At 44.1% G+C, this 19,947-nt stretch overlaps 1 long non-coding RNA gene across 1 annotated transcript; it reads left to right on the forward strand.

Annotated features, from left to right (window-relative positions):
* The first annotated feature begins 12,316 nt into the window (after positions 1-12,316).
* Positions 12,317-16,220, forward strand: LOC136546001 (uncharacterized). The gene is made up of 5 exons (XR_010781206.1): positions 12,317-12,631; positions 14,325-14,419; positions 15,395-15,500; positions 15,790-15,910; positions 15,999-16,220. It is a non-coding gene; the product is annotated as an uncharacterized lncRNA (long non-coding RNA).
* The last annotated feature ends 3,727 nt before the right edge of the window (positions 16,221-19,947 follow it).

The raw sequence follows: 19,947 nt of genomic DNA on the forward strand, positions 1-19,947 counted from the left end.
CGGCAACCCTCTGCATAGCGAGGTCCGGCAGCATCAGCAGCCAGGGTCACAGCCCAGCCAGCGAGTGCGCGACGTAGCCGAATGTCAAGAACCCCGTGGTCACCAACCTGTCGCAGTAGCTGAGCAAGAAGATCTCGCCCAAGGCGCACTCGTGCTCCCGCGCCTTTGAGTGCTGGTCCTGGTCGTGGCTCGGCTGGTACACCGTGACAACCTCGCCGGTCGCCGTCGCGTGGCTTGGCTGGTACACCGTGACAACCTCGCCGGTCGCCGTCGCGTTGGTGTAGTACACGCTGTGCAGCTTGTCGTAGTACTCCGGCTTCAGGGAGACCACCAGCACGGCCTTCACCTTGGCCGCCGTGCCGTTGGACGACCGGGCACGAGGTACCTGCAGACGCCGTCCATGGTGCCGTTGCAGCGCCAGGACTTGAGTCGCGCGGCCGCGACCCTGTACGCCTTGGTGCCCAGGCCGCACCGGCGCTGCAGCGCCTTGTGCTGGCGCAGCCGCTTGATGAAGTGCGCGGACGGTGACCGTGTCAGAAGATAAAGAAAGTTAGGAAGATTTCTGTAAATGTACTTTGGATTTAAGGTTAAATAAATAGTATGGACCTGCAGTGAACCATTTTAAAAGTTTATGTACCTAAAAATACAGTTTCAAAATTGATGGATCTAGATGACACCTCAATAAAAGTTAATGAACCTCCGATACATTTTACTTTAGTAATAATAATAATGAATGTGTAGGGGAGAAAGGTAACGTACGTTGCACCACTGGACTGCGGCGCTGATGATGGTGACGGAGATGTTGGCTCTTCGATCGGTCTTGGCTTGTGTACCTATCCCAATCCAGCCAGGGACAGACGCGGGGTAGGCATATAACACCTAAAATACAAGACTCATTTATCCTTAGATAGCGCTACAGATAAAAGATTTAATACCTGTTCAGCATCTTCTCCAGCAGCAAGACCTAAAAGAGAATCATTTCTGAAAATATGTTTTCAGGAGAGAGGATGCTCATATTTAGGTTGTGCCTATCAGACAACCCAAAATAGGTCTCCCATATAGGTACTCTGTTGGAGACTAATTTTGGGTTCCTTGCTATCCATTTTGGGTTTGGGTGTCCATATGGGTTCCTTATTGGAGACAGACTATCTCCGATAGGTGACCTATATGGGCAAACAAACCCAAAATGGGTAGCAGAAAATCTAAAATCAGTTTTCAACAGAATACCTATACGGGAGACCTATTTTGGGTCGTCTGACAGGCACAACTCAAATATGAGTATCCTACCTATTTACAGAAAGGATTCTCTTTTGAGTTCTGTTGTTGGAGATGATGTCGAATGGGTATTGAACCCTTTGACTGTAGCGCTACCCAAACGTTGAATGTGTCTTATATTTTTGGTGTTGTTGTTGCAGATAGTCTAAGACACGCTGCTGCACCATGTGGCAGCACCGCATTAGGTACACCCATTTCTCTCTCTTTTTCTTCTTCTAATGAACACCTTTGGCCACCGGTGGGTCGCTGCTGCTGCTGCGGGTGCGGCAACGGAGGGTCGGCGTCGACGGGTCGCTGCTGCTGCCACCGGTGGCCGCGCTCTTGACGGCGGAGAAGAAGCCGCCGCCGCTGGTGCAACGTGGGCTAGGCGCATCGTGCTACGGTAGGCGCTTCTTGTTCTTGGCGTCGTGGTCGCGGCGTTCCGTCGAGGCCGGCGACAGACGCACGCGCAAAGAGGAGGAAGGTGGCGAAAGAGGTACCTTCGCATGGCGCCGCGCCGGTGGAGGCGGCCGCGGCCGCGGCCGCGGGGGAAGGGACGGGCGCGGGCGCGACACCAGAGCTCGTCGGGGATTGTTTCATGGTCGCGTCGCGTGGCCACGCGGAGCTTCACTGGTGGCCCACGACCATGAAGTAGGGGCGGCGCGGCGTCGCTGCCAGACAGACAGCGCGCGCCGCCGGATGGCCAGGTCATTCTTGGCTGAAACAACCTATAGTACTACTATTACCTGCCTAGGAGTAGTTGCTCCGGACGCGGCGCTAGGCGAGCGGCGTGGCGGTGCCTCCCCGACAACACGATCAGCACCTCACGAAGACCAATGTCGTCCCCTAGAGAGAGAGAGAGGAGGTGCTGAGTTGCTGGCTAGTTGGGGCATGTTTAGTTCCCCTCCAAAACGTCAAAATTTTCAAGATTCCCCGTTACATCGAATCTTTGGACGCATGCATGAAGCATTAAATATAAATAAAAAATAAAACTAATTACACAGTTTAGACGAAATCCACGAGACGAATCTTTTAAGCCTAGTTAGACTATGATTGGACACTAATTGCCAAATAACAACGAAAATGCTACAGTATCGTTTTGCCAAAATTTTCGGCAACTAAACTGGGCCTTGGTGCGTTGCCTCGGGAGTTAAAAACGAAATGCTCCTTGCTTCTCTCTTTTTCCTCGTCTTCTTGCGAGACCGGAGAGAGAGAAAGAGGAGGTGAAAGACAACAAGTGGATGTCCTCTGCAGCTCTCTCAGCCCAGCCCAGCCTAGCTGCGTCCGTTGTCTCAGACGACGGATGCAGGCGGTGGCAGCGTGGATACGTGCGGTGATGAAGAGGTTCGCGTGGAAAAAAAGAAGACCGCAGAAAAAGTCAAATGAGACCAGCATTTGATTTTTTAGAAGTCAAATATTAGAAACTATTGAAGATGAACTTCTTTTTCTCTCCTAAAACCTTTTTAGGAATGAGTAAATATAGACTTTTTATGAGAAATATTTAGGAAACTCTTGAAAATGCTCTGAGAGAAAAACACTATATCATAACAAATAAGCATGACTGATACGCTCAACCAAACAGGATGTAAGCTAGCGGCCCAACTGCTGAACGATGATGATCTTTCTCCATCCAATTCCCATGCATGCATGTGACTAGCGGCATCACTGCCTTTACTCGTATAAACTAGAAAACTAAAGATCACCGGTGGTTATTTTAGTGTTGCGCATATTATGATGTTATCCAGGTAGTTTTTTTTTTAGTTTTTGGTTTAGCTTAGGAATAGGATATATATTAATAGATAATAGATGGCACCCGTGCATTTGTACAGGAGAAATCAAGAGTCACGATTATCATATTCTGTGAAGCGAAAATATTTTCACAAGATATTTGCAGATAACAAACTAATCAGAAGTAACACTAAAACCAAAGCTGTACTCTCATGATTCCATCATATTGATATGTTTATTACCATACCAATACAGCAACACACAGGCGAGTAGCAAGCAAAGTCAGCAGGTGGTTTGATGCGGACTTTGACCAATCATTTGATGCATTTAGCAGCTACTAGCCAACGTACGAAGCTACCTGCAGCTTAGCACAAGTATAGCCTCACTGTAGAAATGTTGTTGATAGCATGAGAACCACATCCAGGGGGCAGGGACTCACCTACATTACGAAAGCCTTTCTTTTTCCGTTAATACAAATAAAAAGAATTCTGGTCCAATTTTGAAAGACGTGAAAGCTTGTTTAGGGTAAGGTAGTGCTAGTGGGAAATCTTATATTGTAATGGCACAACACACATGTTCCTCTCACTTACGTTAATTCCAGGAAAGAAATATTGCATGCTCTAGCAGTTACAGATAATAAGTAAATATATTCTCTATGCAATCATCAAACACTTGCGACGTCTAGATAAAATCAGTTGATTCCCATTACAGTCAATTTGAATCAGATGCTATCTGGGGTCTACACAATCATAATAGTTGTGAATGAAACTAACTCTGTTTTCTACAAACTATCCGTGCCCACCGTTGAGTTGGCCAGTCTAGGATGACCCACATAGATTACTAGCCCAGTATACAATGATTGATATCTAATTCTCTAAAATTAACCACATATTTTAAATGTTGATATACCTATTAGAAAGAAAAGAACAGGTTACGGTATAAGCTTCATAGGGTTCAAATTCATGTTAGAATTGCTCAAGGTGAGCTCTAGAACACACAGGGATACAAGTAGTGTAGTGCTTCTAGGATATTTTGCTGCTGGCCTTACCTTTACATATATATATGAGAATAAAGTTAGTACAAGATGAGCAAGTAGTGTAGTGCTTCTAGGATATTTTGCTGCTGGCCTTACCTTTACATATATATATGAGAATAAAGTTAGTACAAGATGAGCTTGCCATATGGGCTACGGTGAAGACCATGTATTCCAAATTCTACGCCTACAACAGGGCAAGGTACAACATTGCTGTGCATGCTATCTACTCACCACAACAGTTACAAATAGAATAGGTATATGTCAATAACTAATAACTGTATGTAGGTTCTATACACATTCCTAAAAATAAATTGAACGTGGTGTAGTATATCACATATGCACACTCTATTACCTCTGATTTGACAGTACAGTCAACTCCATCAGTGAGGCAGGTGAAAAGTGAAGATGCATCAGACGGGCCTATGCATCGTATAAAAGGTATAATATCAGACAGGCTGCAGATGCCATTTTTTCCCCCTAAACTTAGTTTATTTAGCAGTTTTTTTAAAAGATTTTTGTTATGAACACATTTTTTTATTAATTATATTATAGATAAAAGAGGATAAATACAATCAAAGCATGTCCTTACTCCTGGCAAGGATGCGTCCTGCATAACCTGGCAATTTACTTAACCAAATGTCAAAATATTTGTTTCTCTCAGCTCTTTAGCTTTCTTACTATGGTTAAGTGGCCGAAGCTAAGCTTCCTACTCTTCACATACTCGTGGAAGCTTTCTTCCCTTTGTAGTATGAATGTGTCCTTGCTGGCTGCTTAGGCACGCAGGAGGTCGAAAGTGGTGAATCGGTATCAGAAGCTAGGAGCTTGTGAGCCGGCGTTGCGTCTCCATCTCCAAGCAATGCGGCTCTTCACAAGGCTCGGTGGCCACGACATTCTGTTGAGCAAGGTGCTGCTCCGGTGCTCCCCAGGGCTCAGAACCAAAATTTTATGATATTTGATGAGAGATAAGCTTCAAACCTGATGAAGAACAACAAACTTTGGAACTCTGATGAACCTGCATAGGCCATCTCTTGCCGGGCGTATCCCATCCGAGAGGCCTTGTGCTGCCCACATCGCCACTGTATCGGATCTGCGGCATGCTGCCTCGCCGCCCGCGTTGCGCGGCTATCTCTCCTCTTGCCAGCATTCCATCGAACACATGGTGACCATCATCCATCTTGAGCTCAAAGTCAAAATCTGGTTCGATGTCGCTACCGGCGGCTGATGAGCGCCGTAGGCAGATCCTAGGGAGACGCTGCCATGAGTCGATCCTGCCCCTAGATGCTGCGCGCATGGAGCCTGCTGCCTCGCCAGCTCGCCGGTGGCCTGCTGCGCCAAGGGACTCGCGCCGGTGGGTTGAGCGGCACCGGTCGCGCCGGTGGTTGAGCGCCGAGGGCCTGCCACCAGATCGCCGCCACGCCAGCGCCTCACGCGGTGGCCGGAAGGCTGCCGCACCGAGGGCCAGTCGCCAGCGCTAGCTCGCCATCGTGCCAGTGTGCCGCCGGCTCGCTGGTGTCCGCAATTCCAGCCCGCTTAGGTGGCGCGGCAAGCAGAGGGTGGAGTGGAGAGCGGAGGCCGCAGAGCATGCGAAGAAGCGGAGGGGACGAGCGTCAGCCCTGAAGCTTCGTGAAGGCTCGGGTAGATGAGCAAGCGGGTAGAGGACCCGCACCGATCCACATCGGACGGACTAGATCATGTGATGGTCCGATCCAACGGTTATCGAATTAACGGGCGACGTGGTCCGATCCGCTGCCCGTCTTTTGAAAGCAAGATTCCTGTATAGAGATGGGAGTATTCTACTTGTACTCATATATATACATATCACGGATCTCCCTATGAATAATCATGCCTTGTGTTGTGCAAATCCAGATCCAAAGGTCAAGAATATATATATATATATATATATATATATATATATATATATATATATATATATATATATATATATATATATATATATATATATATATATATATATATAGGGAGAGTATATTCAGTAGCCAGCTACAAAATAAGTTATTTTGTAGTTACCTCCATTTACGATAATTTTATATATTAATTTATGATAATATAAATACATATTTATGATAGTTGGATTACTATAACATATATGGATATTTAACATAACGTTATAGTAAACCACTTAGTAAAGAGTTACTATAATCTCGTAAATTAACATAGTAATTATCGTAACTCAAAGTGCCTACAGAATAAGTTATTTTTTAGCCAGCTACATTGTAGCAGTTTTATATATATATATACACTCTCTCTCTCGAGCAAGGCATCCACTGATGATGGATTATATCTCTACAACAAAAAAAGGTCACTTGTTATCATCAGATTAGACTAATCGGACCGCTTACCCCTAATTACCTCGACCCGCGTGCGGCTTCCCCGCGGGAAAAGAATCTGCCACGCCCACCCACCCCACCACATGCCTCGAACGGCCGCCTCCCCCCATCTCCCACATCGACGATGCCGCCAGCCTCTGCCTCATCGAGCACGGAGCACCCACACGCCTCCCACATCGCCGCCCGCCCCTGCCCCAGACGTCGCGCGACACTCGGCCTCAGGACACCATCGTCGTCGCGCTGCCCCCGCCCGCCCCTGTTGTAGCCATCTCCAGAGCTCCGCACCTCCGCCGGACCATGGCCGGCCGCGGTCCGCTCAGCCTCTGTTACAGCTACGGGGTGATGGCATAAAGAGGAGAAGTCGTCTTATCTACTTGAAGGCGTAATCGGCCATATTATGTAATAGACTCTATGACATGTGGGTCCCGCGGACCTGTTATATACTGTACTGTGGCTTGTAAGACCTTTTCATCGAATATTCAGAAATAGAAAACGTGAAGTAGAGAGGTTCCTCTCGGCTCCGTATCAACTCCGACGATCCATCCTTGTGCGCTCATGTCGTCGGCGATCGCCGTCGGTTACGGGTGTTACAGGTGGTATCAGAGACAGTAGTTCCTCGGATCGCTACCCTACCCTACCCATCCCCAATCCACTAGCCAAATACGCAAGGCGGCGGCGTGACGGGAGCTCGACTTCGTACCGAGCACAAGCGCACGGCGGCGGCGTAAGGCGGCGGCGGTACGGATCTGCTTCACCAGCAGATCTAGGCGCACGGCGGAGGCGCGACGGGGTTGGACGTGTACTCGACGTCCACATCTGCGGCTCATCTTCGACTGGGGTTCGGCATCGACATGGGGTTCGGTGGTGGAACCATAGTGAGCACACCCCTTCTCGCTCACTCTCTCTCTAGCTAGCATCGATTTACGACGGAGGGTTGTAGAGCGCCGGTCTCTGTGTAAAATTCCGTACGCTGTGGTTGATTGCGGAGCGGTGGTGAACGGCGAGGAAGTGTCCTTCGATTTGGGTTGCGGAACAGCGTTTCCGTGTAAAATTCCTCGGTCGAGCCTCACTTCCAGGCGGCGGTGATCGTGTTCGGTGTTGCACGCGGTAGGGGAGGACAGTGGCCGAACCTATTGCTTCACCAATTTTTCAAGTTTTGGTCTCTGTCAGTGATCCACCATGGCACCCTCTAAGCCAGCGCAGCCGTCAGCACAGACGCAGATCTTGCTAGGTCACATGGCGACTCATGCTAGTGAAGAGCAGAGCCGGTGGAAGGACGTGTTGGACCATCTGGATTTGTTGTCCGAGAGAATGAATTCAATGGGGGTCACTCAGCAGGAGGTGAAGAAGCAAATCACTGAAACTAATTTGAAAGTGGATCTCTATACTAATGAACAACGCGAGTTGGCTAAGCAGGTCAAGGCCAATGGGCAGGCGGTGGCCCATCTAACCCTCAGGCAATTTGACACTGAAGCAGCGTACCTCAGTGAAGGATCAGTGCTAGCTGAAGAAGAGGAAGTCATGTTTGAGAATGTATTCGCTAGAGGAAAGAAGACAGCTGAACCATCCAAGCATTTCAAACAGCAAAAGCATCATCCCAGGGAGAGTTTGCCTCATCATACATTGCCTAAGATGCATTTCCCTGCTTTTGATGGATCCCAACCAAAAATTTGGGTGGACAAGTGTCTTAATTATTTTTCTATCTATGCCATCCCTAAAGAATTGTGGGTGGAGGCAGCTACTATGCTCTTGCAAGAGAATGCAACTAAGTGGTGGCAGGCTTACAAGAAGACCCATACCAATGTTTCTTGGAAACAGTTCATCAGAGACATGCAGGAGACATTTGGCATTGATGATCATAGGTCTGCACTGAATGATTTGTTGGACTTAAAACAAACAGCAACTGTGGAGGAATACACCTCTCAATTCAAGTCTCTGCAGTTTGATGTCTCAATGCATGATGGCCACTACAGTCATTATTCTTTACAACTCAGTATGTCAGAGGACTGAGAGATGATATTTGAGCTATGGTGGAACCTCAGGTGCCAGCCACTGTTGAAACAGCTGTCGTAATTGCAAAGATCCAACAAAAGGTTGCAGACAGGCAAAAGCAGAAGTTTTAGAATAGGAATGTTCCGAACAAGCATCCTCAGGTTAGGACAGACAATAAACTAGCAAATCACTATGGGAATCTTTGGAGAGACAAACAACTCAGAGATTATAGGAAGGCTAACAACTTATGTTATGCCTGTGGAGAAAAGTATGAGCCAAGACATGCGGAAATTTGTGGCAAGAGAAACAAACCATAGATCAATGCCTTAGTAGTGAATGACTTGGATAGGCACATTAATGAAGATTTACTAAATGAAATGGCCATTGATGAAGCTCTCACTGAGACTTTTGGATAGCTTTCACTCAATGCATTAGCAGGAACTGAATCGACAGATTCTATCCAATTGAAAGCCACTATGAAAAACAAGACCATGCTTATTTTGGTAGACACAGGGAGCAGTCACTGCTTTGTTAGCTCTCATTTTGTCCAATTAAACAATCTGCCAACTACACCAATCCAGCCACAGCGGATCAAGTTGGCTAATGGGCACTGGATGACCACAACAGCACAAGTGCAAGGATTAGAATGGTATGTGTAGGGCCATACATTTCATACTGATATGATAGTCCTAGATCTGCTACCATATGATGCTATCCTAGGGTATGACTGGCTCAAGGCTCACAGTCTAATGCAATGTGACTGGAACCTGAAAACTATGCAGTTTCAGCACAGGAACAAAGACATTCTTCTTAAAGATATACAGCCTCCACCATTGGCACTTAACACCATTTCAGCTAAGCAAGTGTATAAGTCTACACAAGGCAATGACATTTGGGTATATGTCATGGTGGAACCTGCACCACCTCACTCTGAGTCCTCCAAACAACATGGTACCACGGATGTAGAGTTGCAATTGCTATTACATCAGTATGCGGATGTGTTCCAGGAACCTACTGACTTACCCCCGCATAGAAGCTATGATCATGCTATCTCCTTGTTTCCTGATGCGGTACCAGTGAACTCAAGACCATACCATTATTCTCCTTAGCACAAAAATGAGATAGAGAAGCAAGTGCAGCAACTATTGCAAGCTGGTTTGATCACCCACAGCCATAGTCCCTTTGCCCCCCTATGCTACTAGTGAAGAAAAAGGATGGGACCTGGCGCTTTTGTGTAGATTACAGAAAGTTAAATGCACTAACAATCAAAAATAGGTTTCCCCTGCCCATAGTGGAAGAGATTTTGGATGAGTTGACAGGTGCTAAGTACTTTACCAAATTGGATATGAGATCTAGGTATCACCAGATTAGAATGCTGCCAATTGATGAGTACAAAACTGCTTTCAAGACCCATCAGGGTCACTACCAGTTCAAGGTCATGCCATTTGGCCTGACAAATGCACCTACTACATTTCAATGCATAATGAATCAGCTTCTGCAACCATTCTTAAGACAGTTTGTCTTAGTATTTCTTGATGACATCTTAATCTATAGTGCCACCAAACAAGACCATCTTCTTCACATCCAGCAAGTCTTGGAAACACTGAGAGCTCATAAGTTCTATTTGAAAGCCTCCAAGTGTTCCTTTGCTCAAAGCATTTTAGAGTATTTGGGCCACATCATCTCTGACAAAGGTGTTGCTACTGATCCATCTAAGACAGCTGATATGATGAATTGGCCAACCCCAAGAACTGCAACAGAACTCAGGGCTTTTCTAGGCTTAATAGGCTATTATAGGAAATTTGTGCAAAAGTATGGTCTGATTGCAAAACCATTGACTCAAGTGTTGAGGCACAAAACCTTTCAGTGGACATCTCAAGCTCAGGAAGCTTTTGACAATTTGAAAGTAGCCATGGCAAATACCCCAGTACTTGCATTACCCAATTTCCAAGAGCAGTTTACTGTTGAGACAGATGCATATAGTGATGGAATTGGGGTTGTGTTAATGCAGAAGGGCCAGCCCATAGCTTATTTAAGCAAGGCCTTGGGTGACAAGCACAACAGATTGTCCATCTATGAGAAAGAATTTCTAGCATTGATCATGACAGTTGAGAAATGGAGACCTTATCTTCAAAGGCAGGAATTCCTCATTCTCACTGACCGCAAGTCTCTTTCCTACTTGAATGAGCAGAATCTGCACTCAGATATGCAAAGGAAAGCCATGACTAGATTGATGGGAATGCAATTCAAAATCATATATCGCCAGGGCAAGGAAAATCATGCAGCTGATGCTCTTTCTAGAGTTGCTCATCTCATGGCAGTTCAAGCAGTCTCTACCTTACAACCTCAATGGGTACAAGAGGTATGTAACACTTATGCTACTAATGCCAAGTCCCAACAGCTGTTAGCACAGTTGGCTATAACCAGCCCTGATGAAAATGGATTCAGTTTGGAAAATGGGGTGATCAAGAAACATAACTTGATTTGGGTGGGTCAAAACTTTGCTATGCAAACCAAGTTAATTGCAGCCTTCCACTCTAGTGCCCTAGGAGGCCACTCTGGGGTCAATGCACATATCACAGATTGAAGAAGTTGTTCATTTGGCCTGGTATGAAATGTGATGTGGACAGCTTTGTTAAACAGTGCCAAATCTGTCAACAATCTAAGTATTCACATACACACCCATCAGGCCTATTGCAACCACTTCCTATTCCAGCTGGGGTATGGCAAGATTTGTCAATGGACTTTATAGAGGGGTTACCCAAATCTGAAGGATATTCTGTAATCTTGGTAGTGGTCGATAGGTTGACAAAATTTGCCCATTTTCTTCCTGTCAAGCACCCATACACTGCTGCTACCATTGCACAGCTGTTTCTGGAAAATATTGTGAAGTTGTATGGCCGAGCATTGTGACTGATAGAGACACCATTTTTGTTAGTCACTTCTGGAAGCAACTGTTTAAGCTGTACAAAGTGGATCTGTCACTTTCTACTGCCTACCATCCTCAAAGTGATGGTCAAACTGAAAGAGTAAACCAATGCTTGGAGATGTATCTCAGATGCTCAGTTCAGGATTCCCCTAGCACATGGAAGAGCTGGTTGTCACTGGCCCAACTATGGTACAATTCTTGCTTTCATAGTTCCTTGGGCTGTTCTCCATTCAAAGCATTATATGGATTTGATCCCAACTTGGGCTTGGCTGTATCCACATCTGAGACTGCACCCACAGAGGTATCTGAAGTGGTGGAGGCAAGGGAAGCTCATCTCCAACTCTTGAAGCAAAGACTTGAGCAGGCCCAGAACAGAATGAAAATGCAGGCTGATAGAAACAGGACTGGCAGAGAATTCAGTGTTGGGGATCAAGTACTGCTAAAACTTCAGCCCTACACACAGTCCTCCGTAGCTAGTAGACCTTATCCCAAGCTTGCTTACAAGTTCTTTGGCCCATATAAAGTCACAACAAGGTTTAGTAAGGTGGCTTATAGACTGGAATTGCCTGATTCTAGCAACATTCACCCAGTCCTCCACATATCCCAACTGAAACCATACACCCCCAACTATACACCTGTCTTTTCTACATTGCCCATGCTAACTGATCTGCAGGCTGCTGAAACTGAACCTGAGATGATCTGAGATCGCCGGTTGGTGAAAAAGGGGAACAATGCAATCCCCCAAGTCCTGGTGACATGGTCCGGTCTGCCCAAGTCGACAGCCACCTGGGAAGACTACCATGTGCTGCGAGCAAGGTTTCCACATGCGCCTGCTTGGGGACAAGCAAGATCTCCAGGCGGGGGAGGTGTTACAGCTACGGGGTGATGGCGTAAAGAGGAGAAGTCGTCTTATCTACTTGAAGGCGTAATCGGCCATATTATGTAATAGACTCTATGACATGTGGGTCCCGCGGACCTGTTATATACTGTACTATGGCTTGTAAGACCTTCTCATCGAATATTCAGAAATAGAAAACGTGAAGGAGAGAGGTTCCTCTCGGCTCCTCTCGGCTCCGTATCAACTCCGGCGATCCATCCTGCTCACGTCGTCGGCGATCGCCGTCGGTTACGGGTGTTACAGCCTCAGGGGCCTCGGCGGCCGCCGACGCTCGTCGCCGTCTCTCACGCCAACGCCGCCGTCGCCATCACACCGCTGCGCCAGTGGCACAGGTCTCCGCCGACGCTGCTTGGCGCTGCTGCTGTCGCACGCCACGAGCTCGTGCCTTCGTCGATCCCTTCGCCAGATCTTCATCGGGCCCTTCACCGGCGACGAGCACCCAGCAGGTATGCTCACCGTTCCGCGGCTGGCACCGTGACGTCCCGGCTCCTCCTCCCTGTCTTCTGTCTCAACGCTCAGCTCCTTGCCCCAATCCCCGTGCGAACGGTGTCTCTCTCCTGATACACCTGTCTTCTCTGCCTCAACGCTCAGCTCCTTGCCCCAATCCCAGTGCTAACGGCGTCTCTCTCCTGATAGTCCTGGGCCTGCGACCTGTGACCTTCGGACGTGCTCATTGCTGTAGTTGTGTGAGAGGTGTGGATCGGACGAACTCTGCAATAGGGGAACCGCCATTCTGTTTTTTTTTCCTATAAGGAGCCATCCGGTTGAGAGCCTATATACAGACCATTTTCTTCTCGTGTATTGACTTTATGGCTATACTTTTCATCTTCAGACTGAATCAATATCTCCTTTCAACCTTTGTTGTGTTAGATATATAATTCTGCGGCTGTGAGAACCTACCCAGTGAGTTGTCATAATTTCTGCAGCTTATATGTTTGGAAATCATACTCTATCAGATTAATAATGGTCATCTCTATCATAGCTAGCCATCCAACATTTGAAAATCATACTCTATCAGATTAATAATGGTCATCTCTATCATAGCTATTTAGTCCCTGCAAACACTGGCACTACTACTGGTATGTACTCTGTAGTCCTAACACCTGCACTTGCTGAAACTGTAACAATCCGACAATGGTAAAAACTGAAAGCAGATGCTACTTGTTCTCATTTCTCAAGCAAAACTGAAAACGGATGCTACTGCTATCTCTATTTTTTCTACAGTACAATTGAAAATAGATGCTACTGCTACACTTATTTTTTTTTATCCCTGAGCCAGTATATTTTTGAGTTATGTATAGGGTCAGTGGAGCAGGTTACCATGTGCCTTTGTGCTGTCAGAGTTAGTTGCTTGTTTTCTTAATCTGGATCAGTTCTCATAGTAGAAAAAAATTAATGCTTACGAGTTTGATTTGGCATGCTAGAACCCTGCTTAGGAGTCTGATGTTGACATGCTAGAACCCTCCTGGTTTTAACAGTAGTAGAGATTTTTAGAATGCTCAATCGTTTTGAGTTTCATAATGCATTTCTTGTAGATTTACATTTTGTGAAGCACCAACCTATGCTTACGTACCTTTGAAGCCACTACTCAATAGCAGATAAGTTTGATATATTAGTTGCAGACTATATAAGAAATAATGCCTTAGATAACCTCTCCAGTATTCGTCCTGTCATTCAGAAATTTGGTATATTAGTTGCAGACTATAAGAAATAATGCCTTAGATAAGCTGAGAGTTGTTTAGCCAATTCAATTAATATGTGAATTAGTGAACTTTATATTTATCTGCTTTATTTTTTTGAACGCAATGGCAGGAGCTCTGCCTTTCAATTAAGATAGAGGAAAGAAAGTTTATGTACAATCAACGACTAGCGAGATTAAAGTTTCATCCCCATCTTCCCCCCATACACCTGTGAGCTAAACGTACTCAAGAGCTCTCTTCCTTTGGTGTATGTCTTCCTTTATCCTTGCTGCTACCTGCGTTCCCGTTTGAATCTTCCATTTATCTGCTTTATGAAATCTTCCATTTGTTGCAGCAAGCTGACAACTCTCACATGTATTTCATCATCGGTCAGTTATTTCAGTTGCTCCACCATCTCTCCAGTTACCTAAAACAAATTGTCATTGTCATCATTACACAGTTTAATACACCTCTGATAAGCATCAAGGCTGTCGTGTGCCATCAAGGCGTTTGTTGCCAGCTACAGTCCTACAGATATTGGCACTCCATTTGCAGGTAAATTCTATGACTGCTGGATAATTGGCATGAATTTTTTTTACTTTTGACTTCCTGATATATGCCCAATGATACATACAGCCGAGAAGAGCTTATTTCAGGGACATGATAAAATCTGTGAACTAAATTTTAGAAAAAAAAAAACTTTCCAGATGATTCTTAAATCGAAGCTGATAACTGAACTTCTTTCTGAATCATGTTTGTATGGACAGAGGAGTAGTGCATTCGCAAACATATAAATTGCTCATGAAGCTAAGAAATTAATAAACCAACCTCCACTTAATCATGGTCCACTGAATGCTTAATCCATGGAATGGTAAGCAATTAATTGACAGCAATTTGACTGTGAGCTGTATGTTGATATGAGAAATGGCAGCCATGGCCTTTGATCCGGCAGCTTTGCAATCTTTTTTGTTACTGCAAAATATCAATATCTCTGAATTGCGAGTCAACATAATCTTGTCTTGTGATAATATTGACTTGCTCCTGCTCTGGTACACTATTTTTTTACCCCAAATATATGTGCATTAGTTATTACCATGCATGAAGCTGAGAAGTACTATTCTGGTTCAGAAAAGCAGTAGGTCTAAACTCTATAAAAAAAATCTGATTTTCAGTAGTGGATTCAGAAGTCCATTTACTGGCAGATATAAAACTTGATCTAGAGGACTTCGACTTGTGTGATCTATAGTTTCCTCGAGTTACTTCATTTGCTTTCGCTGCTTCCTGAAAATAGGGTGTAGACATTAATTGAAAACAATACCTACAATTAAAGATAAAATTGCTATTGTGGATTAAGGGCACGTTTGCCTACACAAAAACCAATACTGCTCCGAGAGTTCCTCCCGGCAAGCATATATCAATGGAATTCTGATGCAAACAACTGTGCATAATATTCCCATCGGTCTCTGACTAGCAAAGTGGGGCTCAGGTTAGGTGTGGTGAGTGATTGTATGGCTCCTTATTTACTTGCAGGTCGTGGCATGATTCAGGTCTTTCAGCTCAGGTTTTGAAAAAACTTCTTATTGCAAGGGCCTGGAGATATTCAGAGTGATACTCTGTCAAATCAGAAAATATAACAGTATGCATCTTCTCTCTTGTTACCTTCAAGTTGCTCATGCTATGCTTGTTGTTTTCAGAAGTGGTAGGATGGTAGCTCCTGGCGCATGATCCAGTTTCTTAATTTGTCCCCAGTTGTTGCAGCATTTATTTGAGCAAAATGAGTCATTCTGAGATCTCAGTGTCTCCTTATTGATTTCACTGTGCTCAGCCATTTTAGCATGGTCTAGAGCATTAGTTTTTTTTTCTTTTCCTGCATTTTGCAAAACTTCGTAATTTTGTGTTGTAAACTCAAATATTTTATTCCACAGTGAGCCACTTCCAGATCCTTGCCGTCCCACCCAGTGATAACAAGGATAGAAAAAAAGACGAAAATAAATAGTATATACATGAAAAATATTGTCTACAAGGAGGTCCTCACTCTATGAAAAGGTATTGTCTTCTGTTTTATATAAGTGTTATATTTTCTTCCATTTGTGTCCTTTGTTACTGACATTTGTCGTATCCATCTACATTTCAGGTAATAGAAGTGTGAACAATAGAAGACAAATAGCGTATGATGATCTCGTGGACATGTTACTGATTGGATGTACTCATTATATTATAATATATTTTCAGTAACTATACGTGAATTTATGTTTAATTTGTAACGTGATGGTTATTATTTCTAACATGCCTCTTTTCTTCTATGGTTGATATTTAGGTTTATGTCAAATAAATTGTTAATGAATGGATGAGATTTTACATATGTTCTACACGTGTGGCTATCTGTCATGAGATTCTATCAGCCTGTTCGCTTGCTCGTAAACGATCGTAAATTTCCAGCCAGGAACAGTGTTTTTCTCTCACACCAAACCAGCCAGCAGTAAATAATCCACGATACGATACGGCCTCCCGAACAGGCTGTATGTACACCCGTAGCAACGCACTGGCACTTAACTTGTACAAATCTAAATTATTAAAGCGCAGCAAAGTTTTTGATATAGGAAGAAGGTTCAAACTAGCTAGCGTTCTCTCTTCCAGTTTGTTGGAGGCATGCAAACCGCTACCGTTTTAGGGGGTGTTTTAGGGGGTGTTTAGGACTGCTCCGCTGCCGTTTTTTTTACAGCTCTGCTCCAGCTCTGCGTTGCCAAACACTTTCAGCTACACGAACTCTGCTCCAATAAAAAGGTAGAGTTGAGTGCCAACTCCATGTTTTCTTAAGTTTTATACTCCCACGTGGAGTTGAAAGATAATTACCCACTTGCCACTCGTTAATCACAGGTTCACTCTCGTGTTGACTACTTGACTCCCCTCCGCCATGTGTACTCGCGACTCCTCCCTCTCCCGTGCGTGCTCCAACAAACGGGAAAAGGCAAGATCGTTGACAAGCTAGGCTGCTCATCCTTTTGGCCGTTGAATGGCCTAGCACTGTCAACATTCTTATCTTTTTTAATTACTAGGTAGCGTGTCCGTGTGTTTCTACGGGATAACTAATAATTTATACTAAAGACACACGGATCGCACGATAAGATAACAATACTGTCAGAATTAAACACCAACGTTAAAGTGACATTTAATCCAAAAAACAAAGTTTATGAATTTAACATAGTCACGGAGTGCGCGGCGTCGCAGGCTCACAAACTCTACTTTATAGATCTTTCCATGATGTGGCTAAGATAATATTTTATATTGACAGGAAGAAATCTCCGATATCCAATTCTTTCATTGTAACCCATTTATCTGGACAATGTTTGAGGTGAGGACACGGTTACAGTTTTTACTAGCTTTGCGATATTGTCCGAAGCTATGAGATGATTGATGCCTTGCAATGATCCTTTCATTAATTTAGTTTTCTATCTATGTTTAATTGTTTATTCAATTTATTTTATAGGCACGCCGATAGATAATAGATGACAAAATTCAAGCATCCATAATTTATCTCGTTGACTTTGAGCATGAGTTTTGTTTTTATTTTTTAATTCATATATAGTCCTTTTATTTTTACCGTAGCATTAGTACGGGCATGCATGAAAAACAAAATGTCTTTACACTGCAGAAATCTTTCAATAATATCATGCATAGATTATTCTTGTATTGAATATTATATATATACAATCACCTAAATATTCTAATTAAACTACAAAATTTTAAATTAGGATACGAGGTAAGACATGCAAACAGATATTTTAAAACTACCTATAGAATCCAAAGAACTTAATAAATAAATCCTTCTGGGCCTCGTTTAGATTGCCTCAAAATTCCAAGTTTTTTCACTCTCTCCATCACATTAATTTTTGGACGCATGCATGGAGCATTAAATATAGGTAAAAAAAAACTAATTGCACAGTTTGGTTGTAAATCACGAGACGAATCTTTTGAGCCTAGTTAGTCCATGATCGGACAAAGTTTGTCAAATACAAACGAAACGTGCTACAGTGTCCAGATTACAAAAATTTGCAATCTAAACAAGGCCCTAGAGACAATGCAAATTCTCTCTAATCTTTTATTTGGTGTAGTTAGTGTTATCATAGTACCCACATGTATTCATGGGAAATAAATCGTGGACAAAACGTGAACACTTTTTGGTGCGACATTCCAACATGGGTCCATCGTCCTGCCAATATCCTTAAGGCAGATCACATAAAGGATGAGAGTCCATCTATGAGATTGCTCACAAGAGACCACTTATATCTGATCATGGTAATGTTAAATTGCTTTGTATCAAAAGCATCGGCAATGATAAACGGGGATATAGGTTTTAATATGCATAATAGAGAAAAACTTAACCTTGGCCTTCTCAGTAGCTTTTCTAAACATTTGCAGTGCTAACTTGTTCTTACTCAGATAGTCAAGAGGTGCACCATAAAATTATGCACCACTAAGAAAAGTGTCACCATTGGTTGCCTTGACCTAAAAAATATATCGAAATTAAGAATTACAATACCTAATTCAACATCTTGGAATAGACACTCACGTGGATACCTTATTCTACAATATATGTCTATGTGAAATAGTCCTAAAGCCACACATATTTATACGATGAGTATAACATACTTTGTTTTAAAATTTTATGAGAGATTTTTTAAGACTATATTATCCATGTGACAGGCACTAATATTTACATATATACTCGAACATGTGTGTACATGATTATATAGTGTGCACATGATTATATGGAGATGCAACAGAACTTATTTATGGATTTATTGGCGCATGAAAGAAATGGATATCAGAGAATTCTTTCTGACGATATAAAATATTATCTTAGCCATATCACGAAAAAGTCTATACAGTAGAGTTTGCGAGCCTGCGATGTCGCGCTCTCCGTGACTGTGTTAATTTCATGAATTTTGCTTTTTGAATTAAATGTCACTTTAACGTCGGTATTTAATTTAACAGTATTGTTATCTTATCGTGCAATCCGTGTGTTTTTAGTACAAAAGATTTAGTTGTCCCGTAGAACGCACAGGCACGCTACCTAGTTGAATATAAAAGGAGAGAACTGGCTGCATTCGCACACATAATGTACGTCAGTTAAGGTTTTGTTTGAATTAACTCAGTTCGTGAACTAATAGTAATAACTAAATGTGGCATATATCGAATTCTTTTAGCCACTACTTGTGTGCAGAAGCGAAAACATCCCAACCACGCTTGCCCTAATATGAGTATTTGAAGTAATAAACATTTGAAGAACATCAACGTACCTCCCTTCCAGAGATTAGGTCGAATCCAACCAAGTGTCTCGGAACCCTGCATCTTTTCCTAGACGGGCTTCACTTCGGATGCGTCGATACCAATATCAACGATCTCCAATCAATGGACCAAGTCGTATGGATCCCCATACAATGGCTCAGACATGTAGATTTTGTTCTCCTTGTACTTGAATACACTTGTTCCACTGAAGCTTTAATTGAAATGTTTAGACATGAACAGTGTCTGATCACCGATGTCCCTCACCCTAGACCACTCCGGCGTACGGTCGTGGAGGTTGCACTTGTAGATCACGCTGTTGTAGGTGAAGCTCTGTGTCTCGTGGAACGTGCTCACCATGGCACCCACAATGTGCAGCTCACCGTTTGATTCTAGGTAGCTGCGGTGGCAGAGCCCCGTAGGTGGCGACAGTGATGGCAGCAGCGTCGCGGTTGGAGTAGCATCGATGGTGTTGTTGCTGCAGACGGAGATTTCTCCAGTGCAGTCGATCGCCAAGAACTTATCTTGGCAGTGGACAATGGACCCCACGGAGAACTCTAGTTTAGTGTCGAGCAGCGTCCATGCGTTGTCGACTCCAATCCGGCAGAACACGACCTCCATGGAGCACCCAAGCATGGCCACGGGCACGCACTCGTGGCCGACGACGTCAGGCGGCACCGAGAGCACGATCTCATGGAAGAACACGTCCCTCATGTCTTCTAGCTTGATGGCTCTGCCTACGGAGGACCCAGGCAGTGGACCCTAGATACGCGTTCCGATGAGGACGCCGCCGCGAC

The sequence above is a fragment of the Miscanthus floridulus genome, chromosome 3 (assembly GCF_019320115.1).
Source record: "Miscanthus floridulus cultivar M001 chromosome 3, ASM1932011v1, whole genome shotgun sequence".
NCBI lineage: Eukaryota > Viridiplantae > Streptophyta > Magnoliopsida > Poales > Poaceae > Miscanthus > Miscanthus floridulus.